The 17,079-nt window shown below is 35.0% G+C and overlaps 1 protein-coding gene across 6 annotated transcripts in view; it reads right to left on the bottom strand.

The window, feature by feature from the left end:
- PCDH9 (protocadherin 9) overlaps positions 1 to 17,079 on the bottom strand; it is an 885,615-nt gene that overhangs the window by 349,153 nt on the left and 519,383 nt on the right. The window lies entirely within an intron of this gene.

Here is a 17,079-nt window from a genome sequence, read left to right as displayed (position 1 = left end):
AGTCATATCCACTAACTGTGATAGTCTGCTTTCTAGGAGTCACTATTTCACTAAGTGTTTTCAGACCAGCTTATGTTTTTTTCCTCAGGGCTTACTTTCATCCACAGGTTCTTGTAATAAAATAAAACTGCATTTTCATTTATAATTTCCCATTTTGATTAATGGCATTTCAAAAGCCCTGTAGCTCTCTATGTGAACTCAGGAGCTACTACCAAAGAGAACTTGGACACAATACACAGTACCAAAATAAACTCCCCTCAACAGAAACGCAAAACAAAACAACAAAAGTCACACATTTCAAGAAATATGAATTTAAATGTAATGTTTTGTAAATACTCTTGCAGCCAAATATAATTCAAGAAAGGATAAAACAGCAACAAAATGAACACCAAAAATAAATAGTATACATATGTACATAATAACCATGCACTGATATAAAACATAAGAGACAATAGATTTTCTTTATTTTTATGCCTTCACTGCAGTGTATTTTTATGTTCATATGTAAACTCTTTACATCCTACAAAAGCTTTGATTATTAAATTCTCACAGTTTGTCACCTGCTTTTATAGAAAATACTTTGAGTTAAAGTTTTGTTTTATATTCACTCCTCTTGTGAACATAAAAAATCAGCGATAGGGTGGTGGAATAATTTAACGGATCATGTATCCTTATTAATAAAATGGCTTAAAATCATCTACTCCTTCTATACTTTTATTTTAGGATAAAACAACCAGTGTTCCAAAAGATGTATTGACTACAGCTCACAGAGAGTCTTTGGCTTTCCATTACCACAGATATGGTGGTAATGGCCCCAACCAATCCACATGGCGTCATATATGATTTCCATGTTGCAAGTAGAAATCACAAAAGTCAGGAAAACCAGCTCAATCACACTCCTACCTTTATTCAAATTCTATCTTGGGTCATTCCATCAACTTGGACTACTCCGTTAACTGCACAGGCATCTTATTTGTCCACAAGCATCTTATTCCAAACTGGCCTGAATGCCCTGTAAAAACTTGTCACAATAGCTTTACCCCCTATGAGTATACTATCTGTATACAGTCATCCCCCCTTATTCACGGGGAATACATTCCAAGGCCCCAGTACAAAACCACGGATAGTACCAAACTCTATTTATACTATGTTTATTTTCTGTAAATACATACCTATGATAAAAGTTAATTTATACATCAGGCAACAGGAAAAGATGAACAATGATAATAATAAAAGAGAACAATTATAACAATACACAGTAATGAAACTTATGTGAATGTACTCTCTCCCTCAATCTATCATATTGTGCTGCACTCCTCTTTCTTCTTGTGATGATGTGCGAAGATCAAGTAAGGGGAACGATGTGGGCATTGTGTCCTAGCATTAGGCTGTTGTTTGCCTTCTGACTTAGGTCAGAAGGAAGATCATTGGCTTCCAGACCAGGGTTGACCACAGGGAATTGAAAATACACAAAAGGAAACGGTGAGTACTGTATTTGGCTAAATAAGCCATTGCATTCTTTTTTTTTCCAATTTCCAGATGGTATATGCCAAGGAAGGATTCCAACCTTCAGAATTTTTACTTTAAACAAGAACCTGAAATGGTTGCAAGAGTATTTACCAGTACTTGAAGGAAATCTGTTATTAGATATTTATTGACATTGGAAATTTAACTTGATGTAATCCAGTGTTTTAGCTACACAATCCTGATGGATCACTCTCCTTCTTAAAATTATACAGCAGTTTCCCTTTCCTTTGGGGATATATTCCAAAATGCTTTACATGACATGTGTGGCCTCCATTCACCTCTGAGCTCCTTCAGAACTGTCTTCAACTGGCCTCTTCCTTTCCTCCAAGTCTCAGCCTTTCGGATCCCACTTCTTTATTTGAACACATCACACTGCTTCTGACCTCTGGCCTTTGGCCATGCTAGTATCTTTACTTGGAACACTTTTCTTCTGTGAACTCTGTCTGGCTGCCTTCTATTCGCCACCCAAGTCCCATTAAAAGTCACCTTCCACGGGCTCCTCTGCTATATGCTCTCAAAGCACTGTACTTCTTCCTTCCTTCCTACATCCTCTCTGCTAGTGCTAGTTGATTTTTCATCTTGCTCATATTCCCCTTACGAGCACATTCACTGCTCTATTCCAGAGGATGTACAATGCCTAGCATACAGTAGGCATAAATATCTGTGAAGCTCAGCTGAAGTTAAATATATATGTTTATCTGATATTGTACATATCAGCATAAATATATGCACATAACAGTTGGGGGTTTTGTTTCGGTTTTAAATTCCATGATACTGCTGTCCTCTGAGCCTTCTCCATAGAATTAGGGGTCTGACTGAAGGTATCTATCATCCAAAGTCCATATATATCTACAGCAGTGTTTCCCAGTATTTTTATATTATCCCACTGCTATTATTAGACACTTTTGTCCAATCACCCATGCCCTGTGAAGTTTTAATACCACACACACACACACACACACACACACACACACACAATAACTCTTTATGTACTGTGGCCCTTTCTTTGGAGGGTCTATAATCATTATAACATGTAAGAATTTTTGCTCCTCAAAATCAATTTTCACCCATTGGGGCAATATTGCCCTTGTTGACAATGTACTATCTATCTATATTTCCATGTCTATCTGTCTGTCTCTGTTTATATCTATCATGTTTCTTAATCTAGGGAGAAAAGGAGTGCGGGAGGGAAGGAAGGAGGAAGAGAGAAAGAAGGAGAGACAAAATGTCCAATTGATCACTCTTGATGTATTGCTTCGGCTGCTCTTTCACAATCTCTTCCTGCTTCCCAGCTCAGTCTCAGAGTTTGGGTCTGCCCAGAGGCTTTGCACACACAAAAAGCGTCCTCTCTGATTGTTGTGTTGGTCTCCTGGCTACTATGTACTTTATTGAGTGTTAACAAAACATTAATTTGTATGGAAATATTAAAGTCAGAATGTATTGTAATTTTAGATTTTCATATTTTATATTTACCATAGTTATAATTTTATTCATGTCAGTTTCCAAATGAAATGTTTTATGTGTTCCCAACTGGAATTAATTTTCTTTATCTAATTACTTTCAAAGCTGTATCAGAGTTGAAGCTTTAAAAGCTATTGGTGGCATTAGGATCTGTTCAGTTTCCACTGGCAGCTTGAAAAATAACTCTCTACAGGCAAACATCTCAGGTGCAGGGAAAACCGTGGTCTTACATGAGCAGCTGCAGAGAGAATGGGATTGCAGCCCTATTTCTTGCTTTTTCTGGCTTTTATTAGTCCATGGAGTGGTTAGAGACAAATGGCAGGAGTTTGCTGGGAACATTTTACAATGCCTCTGGGGACCACCACCTTGTTAAATCTACTTACAGTGGCGGTTGTCATTTAAATACAATGTTACAACTTGTTATGACCCAGAAGGTGGGTGGCAGGTAAAAGCCCACAATCAAGGAAGGTTTTGTGATAATACCAAATCTAAAAGACACTCTCAGTTTGTGGTTTTTTCCCCCCTTTTGCCCAGCAGGCACTCACAAACTATCTGTCTAACACCAGGTTGGTCCAGACACACTGTCAATTTACATGGTTTAACTGACAAGTCATGCTTGTCCCAAGTCATTAGTTGCTGGCCTCAATGGAGTCATCCAATACCACATTGGCTTCAAAAACAAACAGGCATTAGTTACAGCAAAATTTAGAGAAGTTTCCAAATGTTCCCCCAATTCCCCTGCCCCACACTAGCCACAGGCATTTACAATATCTCATTTTGCTTGTGTCGCAAACCCTCTACTCCGGTTGAGTGCATGCATTCACAGACCGTACCTTGATAACAACAGCTGGCGCTCACTCTGTCAACAGGCAGTGTGTGTAAATGTTCCAATGCATTTATCCTCACACCAGCCATAAGAGATAGCTGTTATTATCATTCTGTTCTTACAGATGAGGAAACAGCCAGGGAAGAATAGATCATAGGTTTAAAATCTGAGGGTATGCATGATACAGAACCCACGGGCTTAATCTTTATGCTGAACTGCATCTCCTTAATCAGTATTACAAAACAAAGACAATTGTGTTTCCCCACCATCACAAGGACCCAAATCATAGCCCTCTTTCAAATCCAATCCAAGCTCTCTTCCTACCCTACATCTCTCTAAAGGAATGTAGTTCATAGTGATATTTTAAGTGTAGGAACACAAATAACCCATGTATAAAATAATTTCGTGTGAATATCATTTTGCATATTACTGTTTATGTTTTCATTTTTTAAAAAGATTTTGATTATTTTTATTCACAAGAGACACACACAGAAAGAGGCAGAGACACAGGCAGAGGGAGAAGCAGGCTTCATGCAGGGAGACTGATGTGAGACTAGATCCCAGGACTCCAGGATCACGCCCTGGGCCTAAGGCAGGTGCTCAACCACTGAGCCACCCAGGTGTCCCACTGCTTAACTTTTCAAGATAATGCCTTAAATAGATCACTTCTAAACAGATCAAAAGGTTTTTTGGGGAAGGAACTATTTCTGATACTTCTAGTATTTTTTATAATGCGTAGCACAATGTCTTGTACATAGTACGAAATGGTTAAAAAAAAAAAAGAAAGAAAGAAAGGAAAAATTCCTTTGATTTAGCAATAACTGGGAAATGTCTGGAGTTACCAAATAGTCCAAGAAAACAAACAACAGCTTCTCTTGTCTTTTACTTGACTCCTACAAAATAGTCAATTAAGAGTCTCGTATTTTAATTACAATTGTGCCCTTTGGTTATTCTGCATAATTGGTCATTTCTCTGATTTACCCTACCTATTGCTAAAGTCTAACTTACCGATACATAAAAAATCACTTGAAATTCTTTGTACAAATTATAGAATTTCTTGGAAAGCTCCTAATTATTGCAGGTCAAATCTGAAGGGCAGATATACAAGGATGAAAAGCAGCAGACCAGTCTCCAGCAGCAACCAAACAGTTATTGACCTAGTATATTAAGTGGTCTTTACCTCCTGGGTATACAAAATTATTACCATGTTTGTCCCTCAGAAGTTTGCTTATTGGTTTCTTTCTTGTTTTCCAAATGGGAATGTGTGTACATATACACACATACATGATGATTATGTATAATATACACATTATATATAATATATATGTACATAGGAGATGATTATATGTATTATATATAGATAGACACAGAGAGAGATCAGACCAAGATACCAGTGACATCTTGATCAAAACCAGTGATATAAAAATAATGACCCTCTAGGAAGAAATAATAGTAGCTATCAAATAGTAATGAAACCAGACTTTAAAAACTTTTATGGTTGGAGTCCCTGGGTGGCTCAGTTGGTTAAGTGACTGACTCCTGATTTTGGCTCAAGGCTCCGTGTGGAGTCAGCTTGAGATTCTCTCTCTCCCTCTCCCCCTATCCTGCTCTCTCTCTTTCACTCTCTCAAATAAGCAAATAAATTAAAACAGTTTAAAAAAATAAAAAAAAAAACTTTTTTTTAGCAACCTAGGATCCAAAATAGGAAACAACATCAGTTGAAGCTGGGAGATATGTTGCATCTTAAGTGCTTATATCCCTTGATAAATAATTTAATTTCTTCAACTTTTAATTTCTTATTTGTAATTCAGTTAAAATATATCCTACATATACATCACCTAAGTGTTTATTCCCTGATCATTACTATAGGCAATATTACTGCAATTCAATAAACATTTTTTCATTATCTACTCTTGTCATTGATTGGTATTTTGAGGAAAAATTATAATTAAATTATTACAAATGGAAATTCTTGAAGTTGGAAATTTACAACCTATTTATACAAATTTATTTCTTTGTTTCCTGAGGGAGAGCATGAGTGCATGCAAGCAGGGGGAGAGGCAGAGGAAGAGGGAGAGAGAGAATCTTTAGCAGGTTCCACACTCAGCATAGAGCCGGAAGAGGGGCTTAATCTCAGGACCCTGAAATCATGTCCCTTGACCAAAACAAGAGTCAGACAATAACTAACTGAGCCATTCAGGTGCTCCTGTATACAAATTTAAAACAGGAATTGAGTTATTAGCTTGTCTATAAACTCCTGCTTTGTTTATAAAATGGGTATTATATTTTGTGATTGAGCATAAAATCTAGGCTTGAATAAACATGATCCTTACTAAAAAGCAATATCAAAAGAAAAGGATTTTTCTCATGCTCTGTTACATATACTTTATACTCAATGTGAATATAGTCCCTTTAAAATCATATAATTGATATTGCATATATGAAGGAATTGTTTTACATTTCATATCTAAGAAATAAATTATTAGTTGTGATAGTGCTCATTATTAGAGCTTGAAGTATACTTTGCTTATTAATGGATATTTGTTTTGTTTCTGTACATTTACTTCTGGGAAATTTGTTTGAATCTTCTAAATTAATAGCCAAAATTATTTCATACTTTAAGTGCACACCATCAATGTTGGACCATTTCAAATCTCTTGGAGAGGTCAACCAACATAGTCAACCCAGAGGCTCAATAGAATGTTTTCAACTAAAAGAACAAGTTAGAGGCACCTGAGGGGCTCAGTCAGTTAAGCCTCTGACTCTTGGTTTGGCTCAGGTTATGATCTCATGGGTCGTGGGATCAAGCACTACATCGGGCTCCACACTTAGTGAGGAATTTGCTTGATATTGTGTCCTCCCCCTCTGCTCTTCTCTCCAAAGTAAATAAATAAATAGATAAATAAATTAAAAATAAAAGAACAAATTAATCCCAACTTTTCCATATCCTGAAAAAAAAAAACGTAGGAAAAATAAATAACATTTATTCTCTAGAAAATACACATTTATTTCACATTCTATGTCTGTGAATATAGTTGCAGATGGTAGTGAAACCATTTCTTACTTGCTACCACTGTATAACATGTTCTAATAAGTGAGTAATTTACTAGTAAGGGTTTGAACAAAGGCCTCATCCTTTCCTTCAGAGGTGACATTCTGAGACAGAATACAGGACTAGCAAAAAAAGAGCACTATTAGGTTCAGAAAATAGAAGTACAGATTTTCAAAATTTTAATTATAGTTTCTAAATTTAAATTTGAAAGACTGAGTATAAAGAAGTGGGACTTTAAAAAAAAGACTATTCAGAACAAAAGGCTGGGTCCTAATTATGCCCAAAGAAGGACAGATTTCCTACAGAAAGCAGGATCAGACACATTCTGGGCAGCTGCAAGGTAAGCTGCAGATGACTCATGAAACAAAAGGTGAGTATGGGAGACCTAGAAGTTTTTCTTGTGAGGCGATCACAAACTCCAATAAGCTGAGAATTTTTTCTAGGACCAAACTGAAGAATATGCTTGATTCAAACATAGAAATACAGGAAAGGAACAGATAGTAAATCCATGAGTTACTCTCTTAAAAAAAAAAAAAAAAGATTTTATTTATTTATTTGAGAGAGAGAGTTGGAGGGAGAGGGAGAGAGACTCTGAAGCAGACTCTGTGTTGAGTACAGAGGCCAATGCAGGACTTGATTTCACAACCAGGAGTTATCACCTGAGCCGAAACCAAGAATCAGCAGCTCAAGTGACTGAGCCACCCAGATGCCTGGAGTTACCCCCTTTTTTGAGATATGGATTTCCATTCTCCAGAATTTGAAAATGCTACATAGCCATTCTTTAAAATTCTGCCTTATTGATGTTTTTTTCTTCATATTTTTTCTACTTTGTTTCACTTACGCCTTTGTTTTACTTGGTGTCATACTAATTTTTCCTTCCAGATCTTCAACAATGCATTTCCTGGAGCTTTCTTCATTTTGTCGTTACTGCTCTCGGGCTTTACATCGACTCTAGTTCAATCATCACTCTATGTAGATTTCTCCCAATTCCACAAACTGAGACTTCTTTTTTAAGTTCTATACTTGAATTTCTTATTACTTACTGGATACTTACAACTATATAGAACTTCAATGTCCAGCACTTATTTTGAATGAATTAATAGATATACAAAGTCATGCAAATTTTTGCCTCCATTCTTTATTTTTGCTCACTTTTTCCCCACCCATATCTATTGGCCTTGTCTATTTCAAAACTTAATGGTGACATGAGGTCGCAAAGTGCCTTCAAGTATTCCCTTTTCATAGCTTTCATTTTGTGCAATAAGACTGCTCTCTTCAAGAGATCTTGACATTTTCCTGTTCCCATGGCCTATGCTCTAGGTCCTAGAGGATAAAGTTTAAAATTCTTTGGTTTGAATTACAGTTTATGTTGTGGAATTAGGTCTTGCCTTTTCTGCCTGGGAAATTTTGTTCATGCTTTTCTTTCTCCTTAATAATCTTTTCTTAATTTGTACTTCTCAATATGTTACCAAATCCAAAGCCTCTCTTCCAAATGCTGCCTTGTTTATGACAGATTTTCTACACTTCTATCTACATTTACTATTTTCTTCTCTTAACGTTTTCCTCTTTTTAAACATTTATCATAGTCTGCCTTTTGTCCATGACTATTTATGTACCTACTTTATACACTTGACTCAATACACTTGCCTTATTTTTTCTGTCACAAACTCCTGAGACCCACTGCCTTTATCCCTCTACTTTTGTTATATTTCACACATCCATTATGTTATCTCAGCTTTGTAATAAATAAACTATTTAGATCATGCACTCCATCTATTATTTGTTTATATAGATTGATCTGTCTCTCCACTTTTTCTCAGTTTTCACCTGATGAGTAGAGACCATGTGTCCAAGTATCTTATGTAAAAGTGCTTTTCTACTCTTCAAAGAGTATGTAAGAACAGAAGTGCACAGTGTTGATATCTATTCAGTGTGGAAGCAGATGTGGAAGGATCATATTAGTTTGAAACTAAAAGTTGATGTGTATAAGCATTGAAGCCAAAATCAACCAAAAAAAAGTATGAGAGAATTATCTTTCTTTGTGATGTGGTTTTGAATAAATTGCTTCACCAACAATGCAATTTTCCCTAATCTAATTCAGTCTGTTATGTTCCAGAAACCACTGTCTGAAAACCATTACACCATGGAAACTTACTGATTAAAAACAATAAGTATAGCCACCTTATATTTTTACAGCACTTGCCTACTTTCAAGGCATTTTCTCAGCTATTACCCCATCTCAGCCGCATGACCACCCTGCTGTTATGAATATGGTATACATAGTAGCAAATTCATTGTACTCCTTGCATTTGTTTCGCATCCTACGTTAATGTGCTCCATTATAAGCATATTAATTATGCAAGAAAATATATTGCCTCTGATGCCTGTATGGGAAAGATCTATGGTCATTTAAAAATTAAAGTATGGTTGTATTGAGGACCGATACATTCAATAAGCAGGTGTTCTCAATTCTAGTAATTATGCTTCGACATACACGGTATAAAAAGAGGCACGCATACATGTATATAGCCACTAGTATACACTATCCTTTTGACTTCTGCTGATATTTTTGCATTTTCAAAGACTGAGATTTGATTCTAACATATAAGGTGAACCCCATCTTCTCAGGGATTCCAGTGCCATTACAGGTTACTAAAAAAAAGACTTATACAGCCCTCTAGTGTTCCAAAGCTAGAGACCCCCAGCAGAAAATACATTCAAGCATGGCAAAACTCATCCCCTCACCCACATCCTTTAATGCAGAATCACTGCTGACAATACCACTGCTAGGAGCACATATTATTTAAACTACTGAAATTATAGCGTTGGCAGTGGGAACTGAACTGTTCTCACATCACTAGGGAAAGAGCGCTGAGTACATGACAGCTTAGAAACTGCCTTCATGGGGGAAAATGTTCAGATAAATCAATTTTCTGCAGAAAAAAAAGGAAAAAAATTAATTTGCTGTGTATTTATTTAAACAGCTGACTGAAGAGTTTATTATGCTTGATTGCAGGCCTTCAGCAATGGGTATTGCTTCCTTTTCCTTCTTTCCCTCTCTCCCAGTGAATTCCCATCGACAGAGCCTACAGCTATCCTCTCAGAGATCATATAAAACCTGACACTGCTAAAAAATTAACCTCAAAAAGGTGTCTTCGGGTGTTGCCTTTCAAATCAAATTTTAATAGACAACTGTGAGCTGAGAGCTCATTCTTTATAACCTGTTCACTAAGCAAGATTCACAAGCTGTCCCTGGTCTGCAGATGGAGCTATTGACAAAACAGTACTATCCACTTGAGAAAAAGCAGGGCACAGAGAAGTTTTATTGAATGTTTCTTTCCTTTTTTTTGTTTTTGTTTTTGTTTTAAGGATTATGCCTCAAGATGTATTCTAAGTATTATATTTTCAATTAAAATAAAGCTATCCTTTCAAAATTAAAAACAGCTTAAAAATTTGATGAGCATTATCTTAGTTATAGAATCGGAACACATAAAGCCTACATAAATAAAAATAGAGATATATGCCAGTAAAAAGCAATTCAAGCACATGGAGAGATGATGTAATATAAGACATGATAGTGCAGAAATAGATTCTGTATATCATTCCCTTCTTAATGGGAATTTAGAACATAGCACATTAAATTATTTAACATTTAGTATTTAAACAATACTTCCTGTGATGGAATACATTCTTTTTTAATCAAACACTCCATCATCACATTATAACAGGCAGGTGACATAGTTACTTAAGAAAATCTAAGTATGGAATAGATTAATATAGAACTGTCTAATTTTAAAGTTGAAAGGAACTTTGATGATAATCCAGACAAAATCTGATGGATTTTTAGAGTTAGATGTTAGGAATCACTCATCTATTCTTTCAACAAATACAAACATAACTCACGTGAATGGTTACATTTGGTTGCTATTATAACTAAAAATCATCTAAACCATCTCCTGCTTTCAAGAATTTTATAGTTACAATATATATAACAGACACATCAAAAGCTTTAGGACAGTGTAAAGGGCTGTGGAAATGGAAGGAAAACTCTAACCATAAGTACTGTTGTATATCAGAAAGGCAATTTAAAAAGTCAGTTAAGCTGAAGTTTTAAGGTCACCTAGGAAAATTTCATTATTTTCCAGAAGTGGAAACTGACTTGGAAAAACATCACGGCTGATAGGTGTCAAAATCAGGGTCAGAAACGAGCTTTCCCTGTTTTCCTTCCTAAATTCTTTCAACAACAAAACACATTTCTAGGTGAAGTATGTATTAGTATCTGCTCAGAATGGAATTAAAGAGGCTTAGTGAATAAGAGTCGAAATGCAAGCAAATAATATAGAATGCAAGCAAAACATCTGCTCTCAAATATGAACCTCATGAAATATATCAGGAAACTCACGGGTTTAGTACTGAGACATATTGCACCAAAGTTTTTATTTTTATTTAAAAAAATTAAAAATATTTTATTTATTTATTCATGAAAGACGCAGAGACACAGGCAGAGGGAGAAGCAGGCTCCATGCAGGAAGCCCAATGCAGGACTTGATCCTGGGACTCTGGGCTCACACCCTGAGCCAAAGGCAGACGCTCAACTGCAGAGCCACCCCAGGTGTCCCTTCACCAAGATTTTTAAAAATTATTAACACTTCTCTAAAGTTTTAAACAAATTCTCTTACTCAAATTTAAATACCTTTCAACTGCTGTGTAATTATTGTCTTAACTAGAATAACAGAATACTGAACTCCCATTATTATGGAATGCTTAAAACATGCTAAGAATTAACACCTGGTCCAGTAAATTGTCAAAACACCTGTCCTCTTGTGTTTTGTTGCTGTAGGATTAAAAACAAAACAAAGCTATATCTGATGTTTTCTGATTATTTTAACTTTTTATGTGATAAGCAATACAAACTTACTTAAACATAGATGCTTTTGCATCTGAAAATTACTATAATATCTGTCTTGATATCTCAAAGGAAAAATAAACTTAATCACTATAATCACCATTGGGAAAATAAACCCACATATTCTATACTCATTGAAATTAGAGTTCTTTAGAAAAGAACAAGAATAAGAAAAAGATAACATGCATTATATTTGTAAAAATGTGTTCTGTGCTGTAAAATGCTAAAAATATGATAATGATATGTTTTCAAATTTCATATTAAAGTCATAATATTTGAAATAATGGTCAATATCTTTATATCTTATCTCCAAATAGATGTTTGTTATCTTTAGTTTCATTGTAAATGTAGCATATTTTAAAATAAGAGTAAGCGTTTTCATTAGTGAAGGCAGGGAAAGAAGGATGCAGTACCACCTGCTTAAAATTGGGCAATGTTTGAGGCACATGGAAGATGAAATTTTAAAAATCTAGATTCCGTCATTCATCCAAAGCTCTAGCTAGTCCATCTTGACTCATGGAGCACTGGGCTTCTGAATTTCTATGTAAAACCTTACTATCAATGTGTAAGTCAATGATAAATAGATTAGATGATACCCATACTACAGCAAAGTTTCACTGATAGAAGCCTTCTTATGGCATGGAGTAATTTTTCTTTTTAAGATTTTTAAAAAATTTATTTTTTCATGAGAGAGAGAGAGAGAGGCAGAGACACAGGCAGAGGGAGAAGCAAGCTCCATGTAGGGAGCCTGAAGTGGGACTCGATCCAAGGTCTCCACGATCAGGCCCTGGGTTGAAGGCAGCGCTAAACCACTGAGCCATCTGGGCTGCCCAAGCATGGAGCAATTTTGTAAATCTTCAATTCATCTTCTAAATTATAATTATGAATGATAAATCAGTCTTAAAAGAAACTTAAAACTATAGCTTTCTCATCAATGTATAACATGTTAGAATCTCAGAGAGAAAACATTTCCTTGATCATAGTATATAAATTGTTAAAAATAAAGGAAAACTTAATTTTGGAAGACCAAAAGAATCATATTTAGCTTTGAAGACCTTTACATAATTCTGTGTTCTTAATCTCCAATAAGACATTCAACAAGAAGTGCTGAGATGTGATAATATAATTATGTTCACTCTTGGGGATCCCTGGGTAGCTCAGTGGTTTAGCGCCTGCCTTTGCCCTGGGGTGTGATCCTGGAGTCCGGGGATGGAGTCCCACATCGGGCACCCTGTGTGTAGCCTGCTTCTCCCTTTGCCTGTGTCTCTGCCTCTCTCTCTCTTTCACCCATTCTCTCTCTCTCTGTGTGTCTCTCATGAATAAATAAATAAATATTAAAAAAAAATAATGTTCACTCTACAAGTATTGATTAAAGTTCTTACGCTAGGCATTGATAAAGAAAAAATAATATTCTTAGATTTTATTTTTATTTTCTAAGGTATTTAGTTCCACTCCTAATGCAACTAAGGTATTTGAAATATCCACAGAAGCCCATACTAATCCATAACCATCCATTTATACATTATGCTTTGATTCAATGTAAGATATCATATACTGTTTTACACAAATACTTTTAGTCATAGTATAACAATATAACTTAGATATTACGACATTTCAATTACATTTAGAAGTATCTTTAATTATTGTTGTAAATTATTCAATCGTATTATTTTGAAATATACTAGTGAAATATTATATATAATTTCTAATCAACAAGAGTAGCATTTTGATTTAAAGTTTAGACAATATTTAGGATAGTGCATCATCACGTACATTCTTCTAGATAGGAGACATAAATTCTAATCCACGTTCTACCATTAACCATGTCATCCTGTCAAAAAGTTTCAGTCTTTGTGAACATTAATTTTGTCATGTAATTGAAATAACATTCTTGCTTGTATCACAGAGTTGTGGCATTATATCATTTTCATAAACTTTGAATAGTTTGAAATTTGTCCGGTCTCAAATACTTATTGATTATAAATCATTTCTTAGATTCTGCTACCTTTTTCAGGAAGCTTTTTAAATTATTATACTAGGCAAAAAACAGTTTGGCCTAAGATTCTTACAGAATCCCCAGATAAGAATAGAAAGTAAAAGGGATTTATAAGGAGCCATATATCATTGCAACTTGAGCATAGCAACCACCAATAAATACTTGGTGACAAAATTATCTATCATTTATTTATAATTCATAATTTATATTTATTAAATCCATTACTTTAAAAATTAGAAACATCAGTATGTTTCCTGAGATTACTTTTTATGGACAATTTGCCAATTGTTTCCATATCCAAATGCCCTAGAATTTGTCAGCTGTTTTCCCAATAACAAATTTGGCAGGCTTTGTATTTTTCCAAACTGTATATAGATTGGTCAAACTGTTTCCTCCTAAACAGAAATATGTTATATATCCACATAAAAAATGACAAATGTGTCATTTTATATTCAGATTAATATCAGTAGCACGAAGTGGAGTGATAGGTAAGATATTCAATTTCCATCTGTGAGATTTTTTGGTATGGCAAATGGCAGTGTTCCAGTTCACAATTTTGTTAGAGAGAGTAAAACACAATGAAATGTCTCTAGCCACACAATACCAAACATTGTGAAATACACAAAAAACAAAAAGTAAATGAAGGTGGAATTTGCAGGTGACTTTTAGTAGTCTTGCTGGTTTAAAGTATAGGACACTTCCATAGAGACACCCCAGCTGAGAAACCCAGTTAATGTCCTATTGTTTTAAAAATGTTTTTATATCACCTTGTGAAAATACTATATAAATGCAAAAAGTCATCTATGGGTGACATTGTAACTCAAAACTGAAAGGATTTTATCTGAATTTCTATAATGGATGTCTGTAATAAAAGGTGGTATATAATGTGATTCAAGAAATGCATTACCAAAGCATAAACACCTTGGTAATAGTGGCTGTGCACAGCATTGGCCTAAGGGGCTGTCAGATGATCAACATAAACCAAAATATCAGAAAACAACTGTGTAGGTTTCAGGCAAGTTAATTTATAAGGTCAGTTAAGGGAAAGACATTATCACAAACTAAAGTTGCATTTACTTCTCAGGAGAGTATTTTGGTTTATATTGATTGCATCAGGGACCCCCTCAGGTGATATCAGGCATTAATTTGTGGTTACTCACACACAAATGCACCAGGAAGTTAAAAAATATGGCCTGTATAGGGAAAAACATTATTGTAAAAATTTGTGATCATTGTATGTTAACTGGTTATTTTAAACACATTTTATAGAAGATATTAGAATGAAAGCAAATAGCCAAATATAATATATGTTATATCATAGATTTTAGAAACTTCTTTATTTTAAAGGTCTTTTTTCATTCATTCTAGCATTTCTAGCAATTTAGACAACATCAGGCACCGTGCAGGTGGGGAATAGATATTTGCTTAAGTAAATAGATGAGCATTTCTTAAAAATATACATTCATCATTTATGAAAATATTTTAAGCACTAATTGTGTTATATTAACGCCAGTTTAAAACTGAGGATTAAAATATTGGATTCTGGCTCCTATCGCTAAATCTGAGACTTAACTCCTGTAATATAACCTATTTTTAATCTAGATTCTTCCAGCAATTGATTCAATGAAATCTGAGTCTAATGTCGAACTACCATATCCAGGCAGGATATTTAAAAACAAATTTCAATAATGATGATTCACATGATATGGTTATCTTGAGCACATATAACATATCATGCTTTCTCCTTCAGTAATTATTTTAGGTACACTAGTAAATACTAGTAGGTTGATGGTAATTTGCTAGAAATAAATGTAACATATGTAATAGTATAAGACAGGTTTTGAAGCCAGGTTTGGGCACTGTGCTGGTTATTAAGCAATTATCTTTCAATCCAAATCCATTCCACTAGTCTCTATGAGACAGAAGATGAACTCTGCAAACTGCGTTACTTTTTTGCCAGCTGGCCCCTTAGTAGGTTCTTCCAGAATGGGACACTTAGCTGAGTGGAAGGGAGGAGGAGCACCCGCTGCCAGGCTGGTGTATGCAGGAGGACCCCATCGAATATGTAACTCATACATTTTAGGAGAGAAGGTTCCTGTCAGTTCCTGACAGCACAACCCAAGCATTGGTACATTACCCAGGTTGTGGCATTGGTTCAAAATTGCAATTCATTTCAGATTCTAGCTCCTTTTCACACCTCCAGACCCATCATGACTCAGAAGATATACCACCAGTGCCACCTTTTTAGAATTCAAATTCCATAGGCCCATCACCTGAGCTACTGGGGTTTGGATTCTCTCTCTAGGGAACTTGACCTAGAAGCTCTTGAGAGATCAGCACTAGCCAGGTAGGCCCATCTCCTCAAAGATCTGGTCCCAGTAAGATAGAGGACCTGTTTCAAGTTCCTAGTTTCCAAACATCCCCTTCCCTTTACTCCTACTGTCCTCAGGACAGTAACGATTTCCAGCAGTTACTACTTCAATGTCCCTCCAGTGTGCCCACTTTCATGTTTTAGTCTTTTAATATCTTTAAACTTTGCCTATATTAAAAACTCTATTGAAATAAACAACAGAATTTCTATTTTCCCAACTTCATCCCAGCTCACAAAAGGTGTTTTTTTTTTTTTTTTTTTTTTTAGATTTATTTATTTGAGAGAGAGAGAGAGAGAAAGAGAGAACAGGGGTTGGGGCAGATAAAGAGGAGAGAGAGAATCCTAAGCAGGCTCCCTCTGAGCTGAGCTGAGCTGAGCTCAGAGCCAGATGGAGATGAGGCTCCACCATATGCCCCAGGAGATTATGACCTGAGCCAAAACCAAGAGTCAGACACTTAACTGACTGAGCCACCTAGGTGCTGCACAAGTGCTTTTTTTTTTTTTTTTTAAGTTTTAGTCCCATAAAAATCTTTTATTAATGAATTGATTGCATTGTAAACACAAAAATACGCATGTCAGTTTTAGTGTCTCTGAGCTTGAACGTAAGATTAAATGTAGCTTACATATCAGTTTAATTGTGAGGCCATTATATTTATTATATTGTATGGCCATATCAATATTTTCAATAAGTGGTTAAATAATATTAAAATTTATGTTTGTGAATATATATTAAAAAGCAATTAAAACATGATTTGGTTTGCATTATCATGCATTATCTTTGCATTTACTCAGAAAATACAGGCATGATGAGCAAACAATAAATTTAGCTAGTTATCCATCTTAGATTTTAAAAATCTTTATTATATTAAAAATTATGTAAACTCATGAATTATATCTGTATGGTGATTAAAAAACAGAAAATCATGCACTAATTAGAACT

The sequence above is a fragment of the Canis lupus genome, chromosome 17, assembly GCF_048164855.1.
Source record: "Canis lupus baileyi chromosome 17, mCanLup2.hap1, whole genome shotgun sequence".
In the NCBI taxonomy this organism is placed as follows: Eukaryota; Metazoa; Chordata; class Mammalia; order Carnivora; family Canidae; genus Canis; species Canis lupus.
This window is presented reverse-complemented; position numbering and strand designations above follow the sequence as displayed.